Here is a 26,138-nt window from a genome sequence, read left to right as displayed (position 1 = left end):
ATTACTATTAACCACATGCTTCATATGCAGGTTTTGGATTTGCGCCATTTTGAGACTGGCGAGTATGCATTGGTAAGTAATTCTTCTTCTTATTTTTAAAGTCAGTTATGTTAAAAGGTCGTTTTTTCTAGCTAAGTAGGTTTTACTGCTCCTGAAATGCTTTGTCTTCACTGTTGAGTTGATTTGGGAAGGTTTTCATAGAAGTTAATTTACAAAAATGTGCTCAGTTTGTTGTTTTTCTTTTGTTTGATAAATGTTGGGTGAGTTTATGGGCCATTGCAAATGTGGTGTGGGCTAAGGTTGGACCATTTTCTCAAAAATATCTAAACATGGGTCAACACCACGACTTAATTAAATGTACACTAGACTTAGGGGTGAACTTATTGTGGCAAAGGAGGATTAAACCTGGGTCACACGTGTACATGTGTTGACAATTACTACTACACCATGATTCCTTGGACCCAAAAGTATTTTTCCTAACTGTTTGGTTTTCTCCATTATGCCTGGGCAAGTGATTTGGAGAACTGTAATGACATTAATCCACAATTGGCCAAAGTCCCTATTATTGAAAAAATGCATGGCTTTATATACTTTAATCTTTGGAGGGGGGGTGAATATCCAAAATTTCAAATTGTGTTCCCAGAAGAGAATTGTTTGTCAATGGACCATTTCCTATTTTCCAAGTGCACTGATTTCAAAGAAGTTTGATCCATAGTTTGCAAATGGACTTGTCTAGGAAGATAAAGGTTCCAAATGTTAACATATGTTGAAATTTTTATTTTTCCACAATCTCCATCCAGCACACATGGCCAATGCTTGATTGATGAGTTTCATATATCTGAATTTTAATCCACTCCGTTGCTTGGAGTTGCAAATCGGTTCTAGGAAGCCAATGGACATTTGCATTTGTATTCCGTTCCTTGAAAGGAAAGTACACTTGCTTTTTGTTACTGCTGCTTCGATTTGGCCAAGCAGAAAGGGGGGTCAGCAAAAAAGTAAGGGTTGCTTGTTAGATTGATTTAAATAATTAAATTTTATCTTGCAAAAGTGAGCCATGTATAAGTCCATGCAGATTTTTTCTGAGGCGATAGATTACTCCTTCCCAAAGTATAGAATTGCATATGTTATGTAGAGGAAAGCCTAGATATCTAATCGGGAGTTTTCCTTTAAGGAATTCATGAACCTTGAGAATGTCTTTCTTTTCCTTGGCTGAAATATTACTAAATATGACATATGACTTTTTCTTGTTGACCTATTGTCTAGAATCCAGTTATGTTAAGAGTAATAAAATATTGTCAGTAGGCTAGGTTCATGATAGTTCAGTAGGCTAGTATAATTATTATTTACACACTCTTAGGTAGTTGTCTCAATTAGTCATGTGTCTTGATTTATGCATTCAATTGACACTTATCTAGTCTAGGCTGAGTTACACTCCATCTATTGTGCTAGTTAGAGAGAGTTAACTTCTCTTTTGATTGGGAATGATTAGGAGTTAACTCTTATCTCTTGGCCATGCCATCTCCTTGATTCATGGATTCAAGAGGTATATTTTATTACATATTAATCTTTGTAAATTGGCTCATCACATTTAATAGGATGTCTTTATTCTTTTTCTTGGTTTTGTGATTAGTTCATGGGTGTTAGGTGTTGGGAAGATTTGTTGTGAATAGACAAATTTTAACAAATATGTTTGTATCAAGTCCTTGAAATTTTTTATTTCTCAAAGGATTAGTGGGGAAAGTAAGAAAGTATTGTCTACAAAATGAAAATGGGAGTCCCTATGTTCATGTCTATTTGTCGGAATACGGTTGATTTGATTTTGGGATGTAGATAATTTAAAAATTTTAACAAGAGCTTCCCCTATTATGACAAGCAGTTAAGGCTAAGAGGGTTACATTTGATGAAGCTCTCTGGTTGAGAGAAGTTTTTGATCTAGATCACCATTTATAGAGATAGAGAATTTGGGAGTACTTATCCAACTTTGAATCCAAGCAATCATTGGCTCACTGGATCATATGGCACGGGGAATATTGTAAATCAAGTTCCGCTGCATCTGTAAAAAGCTTTAGGGATACCAAATTTTATGAGGAAACCGAAAATTTTCTGTTAGTTTAGAGTGCAAATTTCCCACATTCCAATGTTGTTTGGAATGTGGCATCCTAGGACAAACGTTGACTAGATATTATTTTTGGGAGGATTGGTTTTAGTCTGGAGGCTATTAAATTACAAAAGATTTTGCACGCCATATTTTAGAGTGCAATAGGCCTGTATAGGTGCATGCGTTTTATTTCTTCGAATTAAGCACCAAAGTTTTGGCATTTAATTTCTAGAGCATTTTTTAATTCTTGCGAGATTCCTCAATAAATTGTGTGAGATCTTCATGTAAAGTTTCTGTAAAACCTTTAGGACTTTGCATTTTTACTGGTTTGAAGGAGACAACTATGCATTTTTTCTGGTTTAGCGGAGAAAATTATGTACTCCTTCTTGAATGGAGGAGTAAACTGTGCTTGCTTCCTTTTTTACGACCGTTCTCATAAATATATTATTATTGTCTTCATTTACTTTTTAGTTATTACTATTAGTATTAATTGAGCTGGCTTGTATTGGGCCCTTCTTTGGTTTGAAGTGTTGGGTGGCTCCATCAGGATTTGCCCAAAAGAAATGAGTCATATTCTCTTAGGATCGCCTGAGGTGCTTATAAATATTTCATCATCATTTTGTAAATGTTTAAGTCTTTTAGGGACAGATTTATGAAAAATGTGTTCTAGTATCCTTATGTAACCCATTTCTCTTGCAAATGTTGTCAATAGAACATTTCCTCTTTTTCTTGAAGTTTTGCTAGATTTTGAATGATGGATTGTTCTTGGTCTGCCAAATTTTTAGGTAAATCTGACCTCTTTTGAATTGTTTTTGAAGCACTCTTAGCTGATTTTGAATGTCAGTTGTTTGAAAATATTCCCAAATTCTATTATACTCTAGTGCTTTTGTTTATGTTTAAGGTATTTAAGATTTTATATGGATAATTATGTCTTGTGTCCATGAATCTGGTCCACGTCATTCCACTCAGTTGTATTCTACTCTAAACAGGGATGGGCTCAAACCTGAACTAAGGTTGGTTTGTGTTGGATATTAGAGGTATGATTTGCAGCAATGTGGGCCAATGATTAGAAAGAGTATTCATTGAATTGCACTGAGCATTTTCTCCCTGATATGAAATATTTATTTGTGATCATTATTCAGTCTAGTTTTTTGGCAATAAACTGTCTTCCATTTCTCTAGTTGCACCAGATGAAGATTCTTTGTGTATAGTATTAGTGATTGTTAACCAAGGAGCTTTGATGCTCCAGATTTAAGAGAGCTTCTATTCTTTTAATGGTTGAAACCTGTGACTCCTTTTTTTCCTCCAGAACTTTAATTGGCCTCAAGTCCCTTGTTAGGATGAATTTTTTTGAAGTGGTCTTGACAATCCAGTCTTCAGAATGTTATATGAGAGTAATTCTATGATTTTCTTGCAATAAACATACATTGAAGTTGCAGATGTTTTCTTGTAATTCAAATGATGAGAGCTCAGCAACAATATCCCTTGGTAAATATTGACGTGCTGAAATTGCATACCTAGAGGGTTCCCATTGGATCATTGCATGTGTTTGAATTGCAAGAATTTTTGCCTGCTCCCCCACTGGCTTGATTAGTTGGGAGGTTTCTTTTAACAAAATCATCTTTTCTTTCTGACTTCACCTTATCTTTGAAATAGTTTTGGTTGCTCTGGCTCCCATTCCACTTCAATTCCATGAGAGAATACACATTAAATAACTTGGGGGAAGTGGGATTGCTCTCACTCTTCACATCAATTGATGTTGGCTGATTGTGATGCAGGAGCATCTAGGGGTGTAAGAGCAATATCGCATCACCCAAAAATATTTTTTTGATTTGGGTAAGTTTGGTGAATAATTCTATTTTCAGTAAGGGCTAAATATAGGCTATTACTTGTACCTTGGAAAGTGTTCAAGGGGACATAGCAGACAAAATATATATTTTTATTTATGGCCTATGTCCAATGGTAAATGTTATTTTCAGCAGTGGACACATGTCAGTGATGATTAGAAAGAAAAATGGAGTAATTTCCCACATTGGTGTCCACTTTGGGAAGTGGAAAAGACTTGTTAACACATGCCAAAGTGGTGGCCACAAAGCATAAATGAAGAGTCACTTTTCTAGGTGCTCACTTGGGGAGGTTGAAGAGTTACAAAGCAAATGGAGGGATCTCTATCTTAGGCACCCAACTTTGGAAGCTGAATAGACTTGCAATGTTTGGTCTTATTTTGGCTATCTGTTGCTTTTTTTGGTGGCCATGTGTTGCCCGCCAAAAGGGGGCGTGGGTTTCCAAGAGACACAAAAATGCTATAAATTGGAGCTTGGGCTAGTTGTTTCATCATCCAGAGTTGAGTGGATCATTTAGAGTTGAGTTGATCATTCGAAGTTGATTGATCATTCGAAGTTGAGAAGATCATCTCCTTCATTTTAGAGTTGAGTAGTAGCTCTAGCTTGTAGGATCTATAAAGCCCATGGGGCTAAAGCATTGTATTTTTTGAATATTGTATTTTATTTATTGAAGCAATAGAAAGTAATTTTCTTCTTGCAAGTTATCATGTTATACTCTTTGTTGTGCTATGTGTGAATGTTGGGTGGAGTATGTTTTCCCCGTAGGGTGTCAGGTTAAGACATTGCATAAATGACAGAAGTACACAAAATATATGGAACTCGCAAGTGTTCTATTGATTCATGGTAAGCCAGTACATACAATGATAGCAATATGTTCGACCACAATAGCCTGTCCAAAGACTGGAAACAGATACAATATAAAGGAGTCTGGTCAGTTACTCGGTACCAACTGTCAACAACCGACGGGTTAACTGCTGACGCTAACACAATTTACCTTAATGCTTAATTACCCAACAACATCATCCCCCCCAAAAAGAAACGTCGTCTCCGGACGAGAGACAACCAAAATGGGAATGATGTACAAGCAAAACTAAAACCCCAAAACAACAAATTACTGGGATTGGGGTAGAGATGGCGTCCCTAATGGTCCCGTGGATGAGGAAGAGGCCAACTGCTCTTGGAGCTGCAACACCTACTCTGTGCGGTGGCGAAGATCCCTCTCAGCCACCAACTGGTGCTCCCGAGACCATTGCACTCTGAATACGGCCTCCATCAGCTCGGTATGCTTCTTATCTAGCTCTGCCCTCGTACTACTCAGACTGGCCTCCAACAAAGCCCTATCTGCCACCCGTCCGACTGAGGCTGCTGCTAACTCGGGGCAGACACAAGACAACTCCTCCTCCATACTCCCTATCCGGGCTCTCTGCTAAGCCAACTCCAACTCTAGTGTCTCCCTAGTGATATTTGCCTCTTGCTGAGCACGACGATGTGCCAAATGACTATCCCATATGGCCTGCTCGATCCTCCTAAGTAGGCTCTGCACCTTACTCTCTCCAATCTGTCCAGGGTGCTCCCACTCCTCCAACATCACAAGAAGATCCACGCGAGGCCATCCTCTGTCAACAAAGCATCGCTGAAACGCCTCAGCAACTCCTCCGGTAGCAAATTCCAGGAGACCCTCCAACCTGTTGACGTGTATTTTGTACACTATCAAACACAGAATAAAATACCCAAGGGTACCTTATCCTCTCGAACAAAGTCTCTAATTGCTGAAGATGTCGCAAAAAAAGGATCAATCAGGGTGACTCCAAGGTTCTTTGATGTAGGGTCTCTACGTGTGGATAAGCACCAGTGGTCGTTGTGAATGTTGTTTCATCAAGGGGCCTTACATTTCCGAATTGCAGAATTTTCTAAAATTAACAAGTTCTCAAAAAGATCAAAAGGTAGGGTTTGCAAGAGATATATTCTAATCTAATCCTAAGAATAACTCAATGTGGGCTAGACTTGGTAAGATTTTACCAATTTCAGTATTGCCAAGGAATTACAACTTTACTGGAATTGATGCGATCTTCTAAGGTGAATAATGATTTTTCGAATCATTAAGAATTATCGATACTACCATGAAGATACATATCAATAGTTCAATAATGATTGAAGGTTCAAGCCATCCAAATATCTCCAGTTGACCACACAATGCGTCCTTACAATCAGTAAGAAGCTAGTGGTTTGGAACGTGAATCTCACCAAAGATCAAGCCCAACACTTAGTCCTTCAAACTTAAATACTATTTCGACTGAGAATGATTCAAGAAAGTAAACAACCATGAAGATAGCCACGAGAATTGCAATAAAACACCATAACTTCAATATTTTATTGATCTCAAAGCCAACATAGACAACAATTGCTTGAAATTCTTTCTTCAATGCTCAATCTTGCTACAAAATAACTTTCTTCCCTCAAAAGCTCTAATCTTCTAACTTCTAATTGCTAATCATCTAATCATCTAATCTCTAATGACAAAATGAAAATGAGTGAGGGTATATATAGCATCCTCAATTACAATGAGCGGCCCAGATCAACAGAAGATCAATGGCTAAGATTATGACACCTAAACCCTAATTAGGGTTTATTACAAAAAGTCCCCTTTTTATTGAACAATATTAAATGCATAGCCAAATATTTAATTGGCACAAAAATCTAGGAAACATAGACCAACGATAATTAAGGTGCCACATCATCTACAACAACCTTTCTTCTAGATTCTTATTCCCTTTCCAATGCTCTTTCTTAGCATATGCAATGAATCTAGACACAATTCCTTCAATCTCAGCAATAGGAATCTTGGGAAGATTCCTCATTCGTTCCTCCAAGTGGATGACCTGATCGAAAGCCTTGAGAAGAGCTGCATCCCATCCAGGTTCAAGTTCTTTGATTTTCTCAATCAGGAGCATGGTAGCAAACATTTGATCCCGTTGCTCATCTGTGATAACATTCTCATCTTTGCAAAAGATAACTTTGACCTTTTCTTCCAACTCTTGAAGATCCACATCTATCTCAACTTCGATCCTTCTGCCAAGAATAGTACATAATACCTCAAACACCTTGTCCTGAATCGGATGGATGACTTCTTCAACTTGATTGCATTTGGTGCTGATGTCTTCAAAAAGAACTTCCTTCATCTGAAGTGGGGTTGACCATTGGAGTAAATTATGAGCTCCTCCATCCATTATCTTTTCTTGTGCTAGGATTTTCCTTGGTGTTTGCCTAATTACTTGTAGAACAGGAATGATAACGTCTCTAGTATGAGCGAAAGCAGCTACAGTTATCATTAGGTTGTGGATGATCTCAAGAACCTGGATAGCTCTGTGAATTTTCTGCATCATTCTTGTTGCAAATTCAATGGCAACTGTATGGGATTTGTCAATCCAAGAGCTCATAAGTTGGACCAAGCTCTTGACTCTCTCTGCCTCACCAACTGATTCAAGGGGAAGTGCTTGCACAGGAGATACTACTGGATCCTAACGTCCCAAAGGCTGATTGAGATGGCTAAAGTAGCCTCTCCAAGCATCGACCTCTCTCTCAAGCTTTCTATTTTTCTCCATTTCTTCCTTAAGTTTGTCTTTAAGTGCCTCAAATGAATCAGTTGCCTCCTCCAGTGTCTGCTCGGTGGTGAGTGGACCAAGCTCAAATGTTTCTACATCATACTCCTTTGTGAGGATTTCACCTTCATACTTGTCCACTGCTGGTGTAGCTATCTGCAATTTCCTGGATCCTGTCTCATCTTTGATCATCTTGGACATCTTAGTGGCCTTCCTTTTCTCTGTTACTTCTTGAGAATTCCCTACAAGACTTTCTAAATCAATTATATTATCTTCGTCCTAAATCACAATCACCCTTGTTAGTCTCTCTTTCAGCCAATCTGGAATGGCTGATCTCGTCTCTCTTACTTGTATCTCTTTAGGCAATGATTCTTCTTCTCGGAGAGGAGATGTCACTTCATCATTATTCTTGTCTTCATGTAGCTCATTGACTTGGAGAGATTGACTTGATGAACGTTGAGGTGCCTATCCTTCTTCGTGTTTATCATTCTGTACCATTGATTCCATAGATTCCTCCACTTCAAGTGTCCTTTTCTCTTGTCTTACAACTTGACTTGTCCTTTTTTCATGTCGAGAAGATGTGTCGGATGAGCGATCTCGATTGGCCTCTTGCTTCTTCTTGGAGGATTCCCTTTTCTCAGGTCTTTCTTTCCTCTTCACACCTCTAGGATGAGGATTGCCCTCACTTACGCTTCGAAGGTTGCCTTCGCTTGTGCTTCTAGGATGAAGATTGCCTTCACTTACACTTGCTCCTCCTTCCCCTGGTCTTTCCTCCAAAGTAAAAGTCATAGGTATGTTCCGTTCTCTCAACTTTTGATGTTGCACATCAACCCATCTGCGAGTACAAGACAAAACTGAAGCCATCAAAGCATCTAGATCCAAAACCTCAGGCTCGTTCCAATCTATCCTCACTGCTTTGTTTTCTCGGCCATAAGATGATTGGAGATGTCTGCCACTGTCCTGAGCTTGATCGGCCGCTCTATAGACTTTGCATCTCCTGATGAAATCTAAAGGCAATCTGGAATGCATCTTTCTTTTTACTTCAAAATCATCTGAGAGATTCATCCAAAAGTCCTCTACCTGAAATTCATGCTTGTACTTTCTACCAACTATCTCTTCTATATACCCATAAGGATCAAAATTCTCTCTCGAGACAAAGAATGAAAATGAATATAAGGCCAACTCCCTCTCTTCGTCATCCATGGCTAGAGCATTAGGACATACCTCAACTGAATTTCCTAGTATGATAGGCACAAGAATTCCATTTCCATGTCTGTGTCTGAATGCCTTCGCATAAGCTGCCAACTGCCTAGTCACCTCAAGTAGCACTATCCTGTTTGTCGGATATCTCGGCAACATATATGGAGGTGAAGGACACCCATGAACTCTAATATATGTAAACTTCTGGAATTGGATGAACGAAGCACCATACCTCTTTACAAGCTCTTGTGCATCTTGAGATAGCCGATTGTGAATCTCGCCTTGCAATGTCCTGGTGATGTTCATCATGAAGGTATCATTGACTAACTTGTAGTCACTTCCAGGTGGATGATGCAAATGGACGTAAGAGTCACAAACTCTGACTTCCCCGGGCCCTCTCCCGATCACTCCTCTGTGAGGTAGTCCTGCATATTCAAAACTCCTAATCAAGGCATATATGATGTACGAGCTCATGTGGAATGACTTGGTAGCCTTCAGTCTTCTTAACTGCACGTCCAAGCAATGGCTAATCATTCTAGCCCAATGAATTGTTCCTTTTCCTTGAACTATCACTTGGATGAAGTAGAACATCCACTTCTCGAAATAGAAGGCTTGAGGAGCCCCTGTAACTCGGTTGAGAAAAGTTATCAAATCTTTGTACTCCTCTTGGAAGTCGATCCTATGTGGTGTGTTGGGAATCTTGCTCAGGCGAGGACGACTTTTGAGTAACCAATTCTTATTGATGATGCTCAAGCAAGTGTCTGGATCATCTTCGTACATGGACCTGGCTCCTTCTAAGCTTTTGTAAATCATATCTCTATGCTCTGGAAGATGGAGAGCCTCACTTATAGCCTCCTTTGAAAGGTAAGCTAGAGTGTTGCCTTCCTTAGACACGATCGATCTTGATTGTGGGTCATAATGGCGAGCACACTCGATCATCAACTCATGACACTGGACTGCTGGAGGGAAACCGGCCGCCTTGATGATACCACTTTCAATTATTCTCTTTGCGACAGGTGATGGCTTTCCAATGTAAGGGACCTCTCGAAACTTCTTCACACTGAAGTTTCCCAAGTTGGTATCTCCAATGTTGCTCCACTTTGACACGGTCTTGGTCTCCAATTCTTCATTCTTTTGATCTTCCTTCATGAGAGCTGGACGACTAGTGGATGCTCCTTCCTTTGGGGTCGCCATCTTGATACCTACATAACATTTCATAATGAGTAATATACTTTGCAACGTAGAAATATAGACTAGATTTAAGTTCTAAATTTAGGAAATTTCATGATAAATCTTTGAATTATCATTTCCTAAATATAACTACGCAATTTGAAATTCAAAATTCAAAATTTCAACATTGGGTTAGGAAGATTCACGCCATACCTCCACCTGAGAACTAATTCTAAGAAATGATGCAAAATTAGCCAAGTTCGCTAGGCAAAATGTGGGTCGAGGCTCTTCCTTTAGCAAAATGCTCTTCCTCTAGACTTCGCAAGCATTAATTTTACCACCTTTATCCTTCAACATAATTCGCTCCAACTAGACCAGATTTCGCACTCCTTTGCTTCTCCAAATCGCACTTGAATGAATGATTGAATGATTGATTAAAATGCTTCAAAACACCAATATTATATAGGCGTTCACCACCTCATTTCCCATAGGCCGACTTGGTGAAAATAGGCCAAAAAATAAACAAAAATTAATAAAAGAAGAGGCCGACTTTATAAAAATACTAAAATGATACCCCAAGCGCTCTATCTTTTATTTTAAATTAATAATAATTAATTTCAAAAGGTCTTAATAATTAAAAAAAACAATTTTCTAATGCTTAAATTAATTATTAAATATCAATGCACCCTTATTAAATGCCAATTTAATAAAAATATTTCAAGGTTTTAGCGAATTTGACATTTAATGCGATTTGTTTGAAGTAAGTGCTCAAGCATGGGGAAAATAATGGATATCAATAACATCGCTCTGGTCCCTTGAAGAGGGATAGGAGTGCTCATGCATTTTAGACCTTGCATTTCTTATTTTCACATTCAAAACCTCACCTTTGGCGTCCAAAATGGCATTTTTGTTTGGAATTTTGAGTTTAATTCATTTGATCTTTGGAAGGAGCTTGCCTTAAAGCATTTTCGCCCTGGTCCCTTGGTGAGGGACAGGAGCGATTTTTGTCTTTTGTCCTTGATCTTTATCTTCCAAATTGCCAATTCATGTTGTGGGGTAAGCAATGATTTTCATTGTTCGTTCAATGCATGTTTAACTTGCTTTCTCAAGACAAAATGGGCTTTCCAAAGATTTTCGCCCTGGTCCTCCAATGAAGGACAGGAGCAATTTTTGCATTTGAGCCTAGGATTGTTGATTCTTGGGGTCAATTCTTTGTCCATCTTTTTTCGAAAGACATTTCCCATCTTGTATCACCTTGTCTTGGCATGGCTTTTAGAAGAAAATTGTTGATTTTATAGAAATCGCCCTGGTCCTCCAATGAAGGATAGGAGCGATTTTTAGTCCATAGCACAAATTCTTAACCACATCAATATCTAATTACCTTCAAGGCATAAAACATCATTCCTTATTCCTTCTTGAATCTTGGAAACGAAAGTAGCATTCCAAAATGTTAAGCTATTAGGCATATTTGAAGATTTCGCTCTGGTCCCTTGGTGAGGGACAGGGGCGCTCTAGCCAATTTTCATCGAATTTTGTGGTCTTTGCAACTTCATTCCTTCTTGAAGCACTTTAAATAACATTCCAATCTTGTGCCTTGGTCTGGATTTGTACCAATTTGGAGAGGAGAGGTAGTCTTTTAGGTTTTTCGCCCTAGTCCTCCAGTGAAGGGCAGGAGCGATTTTGCAATTATAAGCTCACTTGTGCTTTGCTAGCCTTCGAAATTATCTCCAATGGACCGATTACGTCCTCCTTCATTCATTTCAAACGTGAAACTTGCTTTACCCTTGCAAGAAATTTTGCCTTGTGAGAAAATCACTCTGGTCCCTTGGAGAGGGACAGGAGCGCCTATTGCAACTTGGGTTGATTCTCCCCTTTGTAGCCCACTCAAGTTATATTCAATGAATAAAACATACTTCCCTTGACCTCTTCAAATCGCGAAATCACTTAAATCTTGTGAGGATAATGCAAATTTGGAATTCAAGCTCCAGTCCTTCAGTGAGGGACAAGAGCGCCTTTTGTCCTCAAGGCCAAATCTTTTCACTTTTTATATCGAAATCCCTTTGCTGGGGAAGATATCATCCTTTTACAAGCCATGAACAAGAGCCGAAGTCCAGGAAAGGTCCCAAAAGGTGTGTGTGAAGAAAATCGCTCTAGTCCCTTGGTGAGGGACAGGAGCGAATTCATCTTGCTAGACAAAGAGTTCAACCTTTCATTGCTTTTAACTAAATCTGGATATTCAATTATGCTCATTTCATCCTTCCTTGTGCCTTTGACGCTTCAATTTGACCAATCAAGGCCAAGAATGACCCTGATAAGCCATTTCGCCTTGGTCCTTCAGTGGAGGATAGGAGCGAATTTGTCTTAATCCTTCAATTTCATCATCTTCAAACCTTCAAAATCCTTAAAATCTTCAATTCACGTCCAATTATCTCCCCTGGCAACCCTGCACAAAACAATTAAAGGAAGTTAGAGACAAATATGCATTAAATAACATTTTCGCCTTGGTCCCTGGGAGAGGGATAGGGGCGATTTCACCTTTTCAAGCTAAAATATCCACAATTTAAATCTTCAAATTACTTCATCATGCAGGGTTAGGTCATCTTCAAAGCCAGGATTAGTTATCTTGCTTCCCAAAATTTGGTCAAAATTTACCTAGACAAAATGTACAATTTCATCCTCAAAATGCTGGTACTTAGAAAAAAAAATTTGAATTTACCCCAAACAGATTCCTGACTTAACCTAACCTGAGACCTATGAGCTCACTATCTCAATCCCAATCCTCGGGAGGATACATAATAACCTTCAAAATTCGGCTGGACTTGCCTTAGAAAACACATTCAAAAGAAACCCCCAGGGTTTAGCCCTAGTCCAGACAGACCTCACTCAAAATCCAAAAAAAGCAGAGAGAAGAACAGGCAAAACTAAGTGAAAAAGAGGGGGTCCCCATTCTAATGGGGCGATGTGTGAAATGGTCACAACACAACCCTGGCTGCCCTAGGGTCCCTTCCTCCGTCAAGGCCAAAAGTCTGCGTGCCTCACTCTCTAATGTTGCCAAAAACTGAGTCAAGGTAGTGGGCTGGTTCTCTGTAGAACCAGGCATCGGAATGTCTACCTGTGGCACCGTATCCTCCGCACCACCCATGTGTTGGAGTAGGTTTGTAGGTTCCCCCTGTGCACGCATCTCATGAGGAGAGTCACTACCCTCTAAATCAACCACCTTTTGACGGTGAGGTGTGGTAGGCGGGGGTCCTACTGGGGCTCTCGGTGGCGCTGAGTATTGCTCCAACCATGAGTCTGTATTATATCCCTCACCGTCACCCCTATCTAACCTAATCTCTCCACCTCCACCCTCCATCAGCTGTACTACTGGCTCTGTCCGAATAAGGGTTTTGTCCCTCGGTTGAACTACACTGTTGCTAGGGACCTATGAAATCTGCCCGAGGGAGGGACGAGGAGCAGTTGGCCAAACCCCGGCACAGGGATTGCTAATATGGCTCCCACTGTCACTCCTGCTGCTGGTAATGGTGTCACGGTCCCATCTGTAGTCAACACAGCGGGTGCATATACTAGCCTCCCTGTCTGAACACCTGTAGGTCGGACCACTCTTCCTCCTAGCAGTCCCTGCTTCCCCTTTGGTATCTGGCCGAGGGCAACCATACCACCTGTGCCTTCTTCCGTACGCAACTCTGGATATGGTACCTCCGTGTGTGAGAGGCAAAATCTAGTATCACCACCCGAACATCGAGAAGATGTCTCCTCCGACTCTGCCCCTAAACTACTCTCGATGGCCGAATCCGACTCGCTAGCAAAGACTACCTGAATCCGGGGCTTCCGCTTCCTACTGGATGGTGCATCCCCTGTGTGTGTATCCAAATGAGTCCAGTAAAAAATGGAGGGCATGGTAGGGTCAATGTTGTCCCGCGGCTGCCACCCTCATCTTTCTTCCGGCACCTATATACGGACTGCGTCTAGGAATAACCCAATGGCGTGGTGGGGCATATAGAATGCCTTGTGCTTTAGTGTGAGGAACTCATGAATGTGGTCTGACAGCAGAGTAGCCCAGTTGTACACCGTCCCATTCCGGAGCCCGTTCATCAATGCAATCATCAGCATGACTATGTCGGAGGCCCTACTAGCTCCTGTGAGACGACTCTTCATCAAGTCAAGCAAGCACTGCCATGCTCTAGGTACTATGTAAGATTTTTTCAGTCCTTGCCCCTTGGGTGCCGTAATCCTGTCCCACTCTGCTCTGGTCAGGTTATCCCGACATATTTGTTGTAGCAGCTGATTTTTCCTGTCGGCGGACGTCTTCATCGCATGCTTGTCCACCACCTTCCCTTCGTCAGGAATGCCAAAAACCCTGGCAAAGTCATCCGGAGCAAAAGACACGGTGACGTCTGTGTGCTAGTACTTGAACGAGGAGGTGTGTAACTCATCATTGTACGATTTTATCATCATGCGCAGGCAAGGCTCAAAATCTTGAATGGCGAATATCAGCATATGAATGGCCCAATGCACACATGCCCTTCCTAACTGTGTTTTCACCAAAATGTCATCTAGGGACTGCGCCTCCAATCACCATTGCCTGCACACATTGTCGTTCAACCCCTCGAAAGTGATTGTGTCCGCTGTGACTTTCGGCTGCCTTTCTTTCTTGCTTGTATCCAGTACAACAACCTTCCCTTTATCCATAGGACAGTCTGTAGACGTTTTCGTGGTTGTCTTCTCTGAATCCTGTAGTCTCCTCCTCCAATCCACTTTTTTCAACTGCCTAGCGCTAGACACCATCAAATGATTTTTTTTTCTACCAAACTTATATTTTTCCTCTCCTGGGCACCTTCACATGTTCTTTCTTCCGATTGCGATCTCTGATTCCCCTTGTCTCAATGGTACTTGCTGCAATCCCCTTGCGTCCGTAGGACTTGGCCCTGTGTGCCTTGTATGCTTCGACTTTTAGTTTGCTTCCGTGGTCCGTATGGCCAGTATTTTACTTCTCGGAAAATTTGTTTTCCTCTTGCACCCCTGAATCCGTACCCTTCATCAATGGTATTAGAGCCAATGTTCTTGAGCATGTAGTTAGAGGGTCGAACGTGAGGCAGTCTTGCACCGGGGTCTATGGGTGGAGTGCATGAGTTGTTGCAGATCAATGTTCTTGAATGTGCAAACAGAGTGCCAAATGTGAGGTAATCTTGCACCAGGATCAATGGGTGGAGTGCTTGAGTTGTTGCAGAGTAATGTTCTTGAGTGTGCAGATTGAGAACTTTTTTTGAGGATATGTTTTTGCTAGTGTTGGGAATTGGTGTTCACATAGGTTTTAGTAATATTGCATTGTGGGATGCATAAAATAAGTCTAATATTATGTGTTATGTTGAAACAAAAGTGAGTTATAGTAACAACTCACGTAGCTATTCTAGTTGTCATAGTAATTGGTTGTTATTATAAAAAACAACTCATTATATTTAGGTAAGTTGTTTAGGGAGTTTCCTATAAAATAGGAAACACAAATCCTATAAATATGTAACCAGTATTTGATTGAAATGGAAAATAAAAGAATATTATTCTGTGTAAAATTCCTCTAATTGCTTTTATGGTATTAGAGCAAGTTGCCTAGATCTTCTTTGAATCAGTTTTGAAGTCATTAATTTATGGGAACAAGATCTTCTTTTTCAATGGATTACATTTATTGAATCAACGCTGCAACAATATGAATATTGAGGTGTGATATTGAGATCTTGTGCAGCATAGCGACAGATTTGGTCCTTTGATGTGCATCTTTATTCATGATGGTTGCCAACACAATTGTTTTTGGCCCTTTCAATAACTTGGGTCGTGTTTTGGAAAATTACTTTTCGCCCTTTGCATGAAAATTGATCGGAGCTTATCAGTTTCCGACGCTGACGCTTTTATTGGTGTCGGGAAGCTTGGGCATTTTGTTGGTTGAATCGACCTGTTCTACTTGTACTGTAGGCTGGGGTTGTGGCTTGTATGGTTGCTGGAGCACAACGCTTTGCATATGCAATGACATTCATTTAAGCAGCTTTGATTTCCAAGGGTTCAAGCTATTGCTTGTGTTATTTGGTCGAGATCCATTTCGCTTTGCCTGATCTGGTAGCAACAAACTTCAAATTGTTTTTGACTAGAAACTCAATCTTGTTGATCTGTGCATTATAGCAGGATAGATTATTGTTTGTCCAGAGCATTGTTATCACTTGCCGACAACTTATGATTCATGGTACCTGCTCAAATAAGTGTTTTTTGGCATTATTGTGATTTCTATTGTCTCAGAGTACCCTTCCATTCCTCCAACGGTCAGGTTTCATAGAACTGTAGCTATATCCACAGTTTATTTTTTCGTGAGCTTTCAACCTTAGTTTTTTTTTGTGTTTCCCTCAATTTGGTTGAGCCCGTAAAAGGTGGCATCGGCTTCATATTGTGTTCGCAGGCTTCTCCAACTGTGTGGCTACACCATTTTGAAGGGATTCATAATATACATTGTGTGGCTTGTGCAAAGATTCATCTGAATCTAATCCATATTCTTCTGATTGCTTGCGCCCTTTAAAACTGTAATATAAGCATTGATTCAAGCCGAATGGGTGTCACAATTGTTTTGCATGTGTTCATACTTAAAGAATCTTCAGTTAGGCAAGAGGATTCACGGTTTTGTAGTTCAAAGGAAATTTTATTGGGGTATTTTGGGGTGAGTGTATACGGAATAGAAATAGGTTGAGAGGTGTTTGACAAAATACAAAATGTCGGAAGAAAATTTTGTTATATGGGTTGTAGTAATTGCATGTTATGCTTGAGTGTGCGAATGATGGCTGGAATGCTTTTGTTTGATGCAGCTGGAAAGTATGAATCCTAATCAAGTTATCAAAATGAGTGTTTTGCCTGCATTCACCCAATTAGCAGCTTTGTAACAAGGAAAGGAAATTCGTAGATTGAGTGTTTCAAAAATTTGTATTAGTTCTTATAAAAATATTTTGTGTTAGTTTAGAAAAAGAAGTTTTAGAATAGGGTCCATTTGTTGAGTCATTATTTGCTTTGTGAAATTTTAAAAAGTGTTGAATACAAATGATTACATTTATGATTGGAGTGCATGATCGGTGGTACCCGACACTCTTTGTGGGATGTTTACACCAAGAGGGGGAGGATATATTCTTTCATTGCAACTATGAGATGAGCCTCAAAATATAGATTTGCTAAGTAGCAATTTTACTAGAGGTTGGAGGACATTCAACAATCTCTCGTCAGTCACTAGCGACGGGGTTGCAAAATTATTTTAGTGACAAATCAACTTGTGCCAAAATTACTAAAGCCAAGATTGGTTTCTTGGTGGTAGCGGAAACCATCTAATATCATTTGTGATCAAAGTGGCAATGATCTATAATGGTGGCTGCATACGCAACAATGAGGACTTGGTGTTCAAGTTTTTTATGTTGTTGTTGGATGTGAATGTTCCAATCACTATTGTTGGTTGTTTGTGAATGGAAGTGTTTTTCCCCATTCGAAAGATGTTGTAAGTGATTGGAAGTGTTTGTCCCCAGTCACAAGAGATGGTGGTTATGATTGGATGTGTGTTTCCCCAATTGTAATTGTTGTGAGTAGATGTGTGTGTCCCTATTCATAACCTTGATGCTGTATAGATGTGTTTGTCCCTATCCTAACTTGATGTAAGACTTTGGATAGATGTGTTAATCCCTATCCTTGGTACCATGGGTAGATGTGTTTGTCCCTATCCTTGGATGAAAGCATAAGTAAGCATTGTGAGGCGAGTTCCACTATTACTTGTCACGAGTAGATGTTTATGTCCCTAGTCATTCCTTAGGATGAACTACTGAGTGTGGTCATCAAGTATTGTGATGTACTTTCTCCCCATGTTCAAACTAAGGGGGGGTGTTGGGAATTAGTGTTCACATAGGTGTTAGTAATATTGCATTATAGGATGCATAAAATAAGTCTAATATTATGTGTTACGTTGAAATAAAAGTGAGTTATAGTAACAACTCACATAGCTATTCTAGGTGTCATAGTAATTGGTTGTTATTATATAATGAGTTGTAAAAACAACTCATTATATTTAGATAAGTCATTTAGGGAGTTTCCTATAGAATAGGAAACACAAATCCTATAAATATGTAGCCTGTATTTGATTGAAATGGAAAATAAAAGAATATTATTCTGTTAAAATTTCTCTAATTGCTTTTACCTAGCACTCACTTGGAAGAAGAGGCAAATAGACCCAAGTGAGGATGGTAGTACTAGTGGGTTTCTCTTTCATTAGGTTGAAAGTTGGCAGTCAATGCTTTATGAAGAGATCAATGCTTCATGAAGAGAGCAAGATTGTTAATGAATTAGTGACCTCCTTGAAAGTATTGATCTCATTCTATTTTGGAGGAGAAGATTGAAATGAATTATTCTTTAGGCATCATGAGAAAGTCTACAAATCTAGTGGGTGTCCACTTATTATAAAATTCATATTCATAGTCTTAGGTCCAGGAAAGACACCCATGAATGTACAGGTGGCAAAATGATTTTTTTCTTTGAGAAGCCAAAGTTTGTTTTCTACTCCATCCATTGTGAAGGGAACTTTTAGAGGGTTCTCCAATCAAATAGCAGCCATTTTCCTTTTTCATTGGGAAACTTGGTTTGGTGACAGTACATTGTGCATGATTGTGAATGAACTGCTATAAATTTTCTTTACAGATGGAAGCTGTATTATTTGAGACAACATTCTTGAAACCGAGACTCATTGATGAGCCCATATTCCATCCTTGGGAGATTTAGTAGGTCCTGATCAACTCATCTGTGTTTATGTACAACTTTGTTGGTTCTGCTAGGGTGGATGGCTGGTTTTGTGGGAAGACGCACATGGACCTTGGAAGGGACTAGCAGGAGTATTTGGCTAGTTGTTTGCAACCACCCCGATGCTTGCTTAAGTGAGAGGTTAAAATAGACCTCTTTTAAAAAACCTTTTATGTCCATTAAAATGTAACTGCAATATGTTGTAAGCTATAACTCCTTAATGATGTAGAAATATCTTTGGCAAACAATTTTAACATGCCAATAAAGAAATCTATATGGTAGGCATAAGATGATTAGAGCCTAAATGGTGCCAAAGTATTTAATTATATACAATTTTGAGGGTTGTCACTAAGTGAATTTCTATTATTGTAGTGTAAGTGTTGTTTGTTGGGTGATTGCAAAAGTAGTCTAGTTTATGAAGTTGCAAATATGTTTTCAACTTGTCATTGTGTTTCTAAAAAAGATCATTTATTTATTTGTAATTTGATGATTATCTTATCACTTAAATAGTTTACTGCTATAAGCAGTAAATTTTTCTTTCAAGTGTGGTCAATAACACGTAATTGGGGCTACTTGTTATTTATACTTCAATTTTTCATCCTTAAATTTGTTGTTTATGGGTTATTAATCGGTTGTTGGGTATTAAATTTTATATATTTAGAATATTTAATTTATTGTTCAAATCTCACTTTCAAATATTCTATGCAAGCAAGCTTAAATCCTTTTGCTTGATAGGCTATGATAAATTTAAGTGTCTCCCTCAACACCTGAGTTTGGTGTTTCTGTGTTGGTTTACATTTACAAGAGAATTAATCCTTCTGCAAATAAACTTCAAACCCTAGCTGATATGATTTTCCTTCTTTCAAACCCTAGCTGGTTGAAGCTCAAAACTTATGTGAAACTTGCAAATATGCTCAATGATGAATCCTTGATGGATTCACCTCTAAATGTGGAGTTGGACTTTCATCCAATCCATTGATTTCCGAAGGTTTTTGTCCTCATATTTCTTGTAAATGAAAGCCCAAGCTCTCAAGTTTCTCATAGAGAAAATAAATAAGTCAAGTATATGTCAAATGAGCTTCCAAGTGCCTTTTTATATTGCTTTCATCCCAATGCCTTGATTAGAGTTTGCATATTTCAAACTAATAATAAATTCACCTTATGACTCCCTTGGTGCCCAAAAGATAATCACTTAATATTTTAAATCAATACCTTATAATTCCCCCGATGCCAATATTAAAACTTTGTATTATTTTAAATAACATCAGTTAAATATTTAATTTAACTTTAGCATTTAATGTTATTTAAAATAAGAACTCTAAACATCATTAGTCACCAATATCTCTTCAATTTAAATTTTAAACAATTACCGACTATAAAAATCTTGAAGCTGAAGATACTGTATGCTGAAGCTAAGGAGAGACTAAACTACTACTAGTTGCTGGAAATAGTGATTACTATAAATAGTAACTGCTAAAAGTAGTAAGTCAGCTCAGACTCCCAATTGATCAAACAATGTCGAGATTGACAGTTACTAAAATAATAAGTCTCGGACGAGTTGTTTAAATTAAAATCACTCCAAAAAGTGTTGTTCCACTCCAATACATCCTTTGAGCTCATTGGTGACATAAAAAACTCCCTCCAACCAGTTGACAAAGACCTTGAAAGATAGTAGCAGCCACTCTACAAGAGGACCTGAAAGTGGGCACATTACATATTGCCATCAAATTTGACCTCATTTAAATTATTATATTATAGTGTTATTCTTTTACTTCCATTCAGGTGTGGTTAGGCTTTTGGAAAATATCTTATTTTTCTACTTCTCTAGATGCAATGATGGTTTCTCATATCCTTTACCCATGAGTTTTTGTGTCTTAGTGAATTTTGATTTTATCAAGATTAAGCAAAAGCTTTTGGAAAAATTTGTGTGAAAAAGCTTTTAGAAAAATGGTGTTTTTTCCAGAAGCCCTTTCATTCATTCTAATGGACTGTGACAATTTCATGTTTATTATTCCTCAAGGCTATTAAATTTCTGTTACCTTGGACTTTTAAGTTGGCTTCTTCGTTTTCATAATAATAAGCATTGGTTGGTTAGTAGTACAACTTCATTATTGAGTTTTTGAATGGAAAAATTGTCTTCAAATACTTTAGTTCTTCTTGTAGTAGATTTCCGGATAAGATCGTGTGCGAGTTTTTAGATCAACGTTTCAGATCACACTCTGTGATCCATCATCAGGATGCATGTGATCACTCTTATATCACTTTAGTTCGTATTCACCAATAGTCATTCAGGTTACTTGTATACATTTTGAACCATAAGTATATTCAGATAATTGTTTCAAAATAAATATTCCATTACCTGCCATGTGAGTTCATATTTTATGACGCCTAAAGATTGTATAGGATATAGAGTTTGTATTTAAGATACATAAAGAAATATAGGGCATTTGTTTTTGTCCTTCTGGCTTTTTAAAGCTGTATTTCTAGTTTATATTTTGTCATTTCAAGGTTGGGAGTTTCTAATTATGAGCGGTTTGTTTTGAAAATAGATACATGGTTTTTGGTTCCAATAATAAATGGATTGTTTTTTAATTTTATTTGTGATCTAAACATGTTAAAAAATCAACAGAATGATGATTTTTATGTGTAGGTCATGCCTGTGTAATCCTACGAGTCTACATATGGTGCAAAGTTCCTTCTTCAGTAGCTAAGTTAGAGATAGAAAGTAGCATGCATGTCACTCCTGAGATATTCAATCTTAGCCAATCTTGATATGTAAAATCTATTAAGTACAAGTAATAATTGTTATAGCATTGAGGATATTTTCTCATAAAGTGTTGGCATGCATTTATTCCACATTGGTGATAATTGTGAGACAAGGAAGGTTTATGAGGCATACACACACAAAAATTGCTAACTAAGAAAGAGGCTAGAGGACTTGCGTTCCTTGCAGATCCCCTGACCTTATGATAATTTGTTAATATACATGAGTTAAAATCATAGACTATTTAAGTATCAAAAATACCCTCTTTTGGCATGATTCATGGAGTGGTCTCCCCCCTCTTAATCTTGAGGAATCTCTAGTAGATGCGATCCCTATATTTATTGCTCAATGGAGATCTTACCTTTATGATTACATAGATGATCTTGAGAAGCCTTCAAATCGTGTCATTTGGAAGAAGCCATCTTTACTCCCAATCTCCCTGGATCAAAAGGTAAAATTTTCTTTGATTCTCAAGAACCGCATTATTTTTATCTCTAATGGTTTGGACAAATTGATATGGTGCCCTACGAAGAACAGAAAGTACTCTATCAAGGAAGGGTATAAGGCAATTCATCAGATGTTTGTTCAATCCTATTCACAAAGAGCTTATAACTTCTATTGGAACAACAATATTCTTCCCAAGTTAGGGATGTTTGCTTGGCTTGCTCTACACAAGAGAATACTTACCAGTGAGAGACTTGATAAATTGAATATTGCACCTCCATTTGCCTGTGTACTTTGTGGTGAGCATAATGAAACGTTAGATCATCTCCTCCTCCACTGTGATTTTTCTCATTATTGTTGGATGTTTGTGCTTGCTAAACTTTCCTTTAGCATCCCTCTTCCAAATAATGTATGGGATTTGTTCCAGTCTTGGCTAGTCTTATACTCATCCTCTCTTTTTGAATGCATTTGGAAAGTGATCCCATCCATAATAGTATGGTCACTTTGGTGGGAAAGAAATAAGCATATTTTTAGAAAGAAGACGTCTCCTCTTTCTGATGTTTTCAATTACATTGAAAAATCAGTATCAGAATTGGTTAATGCTCATGTTTCAAATCAGTTCAATCCAAATAGGGAATTTACTTATTGGGATGGTCAAGTTATTAATTGTTGGAAGGGCATTTCTATTCCTGTATCACCTTGCTTTCCGAGAGTGAGAACTAGTAAAATTGATAGAACTAAAGTGAAATGGTGTCCTCCGGATTCGACGTATTTCAAATTGAATTTTGATGGCTCCTCTAAAGGGAACCCAGGTGATGCAGGAGTAGGAGTATGCATAAGGGACCACACAGGGTGTGTTTTGCTTTGAAATCTGTTTCCATTCCACCAGGTACTAACAACTTTGCAGAGGCATATGCTTTACTTGAAGGCATTCTACTAGTTAAAAAAATGAACATCTCTTATATTCACATCGAAGGCGACTCAGCTATTATTATCAACGCTTGCATAAAGAGAAATATTGACAATTGGCAGATAATATATTTACTTGAACAAGCATGGGCACTTATTGATACATTTGTAAACTTTACTATTTCACATGTGTATAGAGAAGGGAACCGGGTTGCAAATCATTTGGCAAATATGGGAAGTTCCAAGGTGGAACTTAATATGGTGGGTCTGAATTGTGATCTCGATTCTTTTCCATTTCTTAGAAAAATAATTTTGGAGGACATGGGTACAGGATAATATTGCACATGGTTATGCAGTTGTCTTTTTCATAATGATAAAAAGTTGATATGTGAAGTATTATAATTGGAGGGTTCTGTGGTTTTGTTGTATCTGAATGATGTGAATGGATGTCGATTTGAGAATCTATGAAGCGTGTTGGACTTCAAGTTGAATAAATGCATAAGTGAGGCAGACTGTGGACTGCTATGTAAATGTGTACAACTTTTGTGATGTTTTGGTTTGGACTTCATCTTGTTCAACATACTCCAGGAAGCATTCGATACTTGGGGATGATTTGTGGCATTCGGTATTCTGGACATTACGAGATATATTGTATTTTTTGGCATATTAGGGATTTAAGTTTCACAACCTTTCTATATATTATCGAACAAGAATCGAAGTTTTTCTTTCTGGTTCTTTTCTCCGGGAGCTCTTTGAATTAGCTTTGGTAAAGAAATATATAAATAAAATATATCAAGTGGCACTGCCACCTTTTTGGGAAAAAAAAAAATACCCTCTTAGTGAAAATCCTAAAAACAAAAAATGTCTAAATAAGCAATCATGATTTTAGAAGTTTAAAAATGAAAAACTTTTATACTAAGCTTTTATCCATTCATAAGACTTGAAAGATGCATGTGAAATTGTGTATGTCAGAAGTTATATTGGATTGTCTAAATATTTGTTTCAGATCAAAGAATTGTTTAATTCAGTTACTTTCTATTTGTTTAGTTTGGTATTGTATTAATTTCTTGTAATTTTGGTTTGAGCAGTTAGCTTGGGTGGGAATCCCAACTGCACCTGCATGGCTTCCAACATACATGCTAATAAAGGTATATCTAGGATGTCTTTAAGTTCTGATGTTTATGTAAAAGTTTATTACTTAGATGACTATCTGTTCAATTCCTAATGTCGAGATTGTTATTTTGACATGATCTCTGATGTTTATGTATATAGTCAGAAAAGCTTAATTATGAACGCGTGTGAGAGGCTTCATCAATTGGATTGTGCTGCATTGAAGGAACTCTTATGCTTATCAAATGATAAATCTTGCCCTTAACATATGTAAAAAATTTGTTCTATACAACAGGGGTTTGCTTAGCTATTAGTTTTGAAAAGTTTACCTTTTGTTTATGATACTCAGGTGCTGGAAAATATTTTATAAGGTAAAACTTATATATTAATGTGTACTAGTATAACGGATTCATCATTCATACTAAGTGAAAGAAGTTGATTATGCAGTTCGTAAATAGAGATAACCATTAAACTAGTCAGATTCACCATACTATAGTGCACTTGTTCGCAACACAACAAAAGATTGTTGATGTTTATATAGTAGGATAAATTAGTAGAAACCTTTGGGTAATTGCAAACCAAAACCCTTTGATATTTTGCATTGTCACTTGGCATGATAACCAAACCCCCTGATATTGTGAATCGTCACTTGGCACGACAATCAAACTTGGGATTTGGCTAGTGCAGTTTGCTATTTTTTGAATTACTCTTTAGATTTTTCTATAACTTGGAATTAATTCTTGGATTTTTAATTAACTTGGAATTAATTGTAGTCTTTCAACAACTTGCAGTTAACTCCTGAGTTTTACAATTAATTTGTTTGGTTTCAACCTCTTTTTTCAAGTATAGTATCATTATTAATTTGTTGTGTTTTTTGTTTTAAATCCAAATAAATGAAAAATAGGGGAGATGGGCTGATATGTGACCAGGGCCCAATACATGTTATAGGTTGACCAAATTGAGAACCACAGTGGTGCACTTAATTAGTTTTTACTCAATAGAAAATCATATACCTGACTAGTAAATGTTCAGATAATATTTGATTCATAATTAGTTTATATTTGTTTTAAAAATAAATACATCATGACAGTCTAACAAGTTAGAGCATACTCATTAAGCTTATGACAGAACCCAGATACAATCGGCGGTGCTCATATATGAACTATATCATTCGAGTAGACACCCTAAAATTATAAACATATAGGCAAATTGTCTCATCCACATATGCTTGCCAACATTTTCACACACACCAAAAATGAACTGCCATGTCAACACCATACAAACCCATCTATCCCATCATTGAATGATAAAGGATTTGTGTTATATCCCAGTGTCCCACTGAAACATTACTCTTTTAACAAAAAAAAGACATCCATTTGTCCCATTTATCCAATTAAGATGCACACCTACTGGTCACTTCACTTGTGTGCCACTTGCATCCAACGCAAAAAAGCTTTAGGGTCACCATATATCCATAAAAAATAATTGGAAACAAATGCATGCATTTGACCAAACCAATCAGCTCAAAAACTAATGGCAAAAACAATATCAAGTTTGCAATTTATGTCAATATTCAAATCCGTAACAAGAGGACGGGAATTTAAGATTCCATACCAAACAAGCTTGGAACAAATTATAAATATTTCTAGTTCAAATAGGCATAAAATCCTTTCAGTCTTATTTTTTTGGACTTAGTGACATAAGAAGAGATAGTGGCCTAAGAAGAGGAGGCAACAATAGAAAATTATGATTACCTATTTCCATGTTGGTCTAAGTATTACTCTGTTGAAATGTGGTGACTAATCAGCAAAGTACTGTACACTCAGCATGTATCCTTGCTGGGGGTCGAGCCCCGAGTAGGGGTTTGGGGGCGGCAACCCTCGAGAAAAGCGGGGGTTCGGGGGCGGGAACTCTCAAGAAATTTTTTTTTTTTGGTATTTTTTTTTGTTTATGAAAATCGACATTGTAATAAAACCCTAAAAACGATGTCTTTGTTTTTTCCCTAAAAACTCATGTTATAAGCGGTTGGGATGCTTAAGGCATTGTAAGGTTGATGTACTGTTTTTGCTGGATAATAAGAAAGATTGGACGGCTGTGTATGGTGGACGTAACCCATTTTGAATGAACCACGTTAAATCTCTGTGTTATCTGTGTCCTGTTTTATTTCTTTATCTTTTGTATTTAAATCTGCATATAAT

The 26,138-nt window shown here is 37.9% G+C and overlaps 1 non-coding gene across 1 annotated transcript; it reads left to right on the top strand.

The window, feature by feature from the left end:
- LOC131070692 (uncharacterized) lies at positions 1–24,415 on the top strand. The gene is made up of 3 exons (XR_009359338.1): positions 1–72; positions 23,919–23,978; positions 24,103–24,415. It is a non-coding gene; the product is annotated as an uncharacterized LOC131070692 (transcript).
- The last annotated feature ends 1,723 nt before the right edge of the window (positions 24,416–26,138 follow it).

This window comes from Cryptomeria japonica, chromosome 11 (assembly GCF_030272615.1).
Source record: "Cryptomeria japonica chromosome 11, Sugi_1.0, whole genome shotgun sequence".
Classification (NCBI taxonomy): Eukaryota; Viridiplantae; Streptophyta; class Pinopsida; order Cupressales; family Cupressaceae; genus Cryptomeria; species Cryptomeria japonica.
This window is presented reverse-complemented; position numbering and strand designations above follow the sequence as displayed.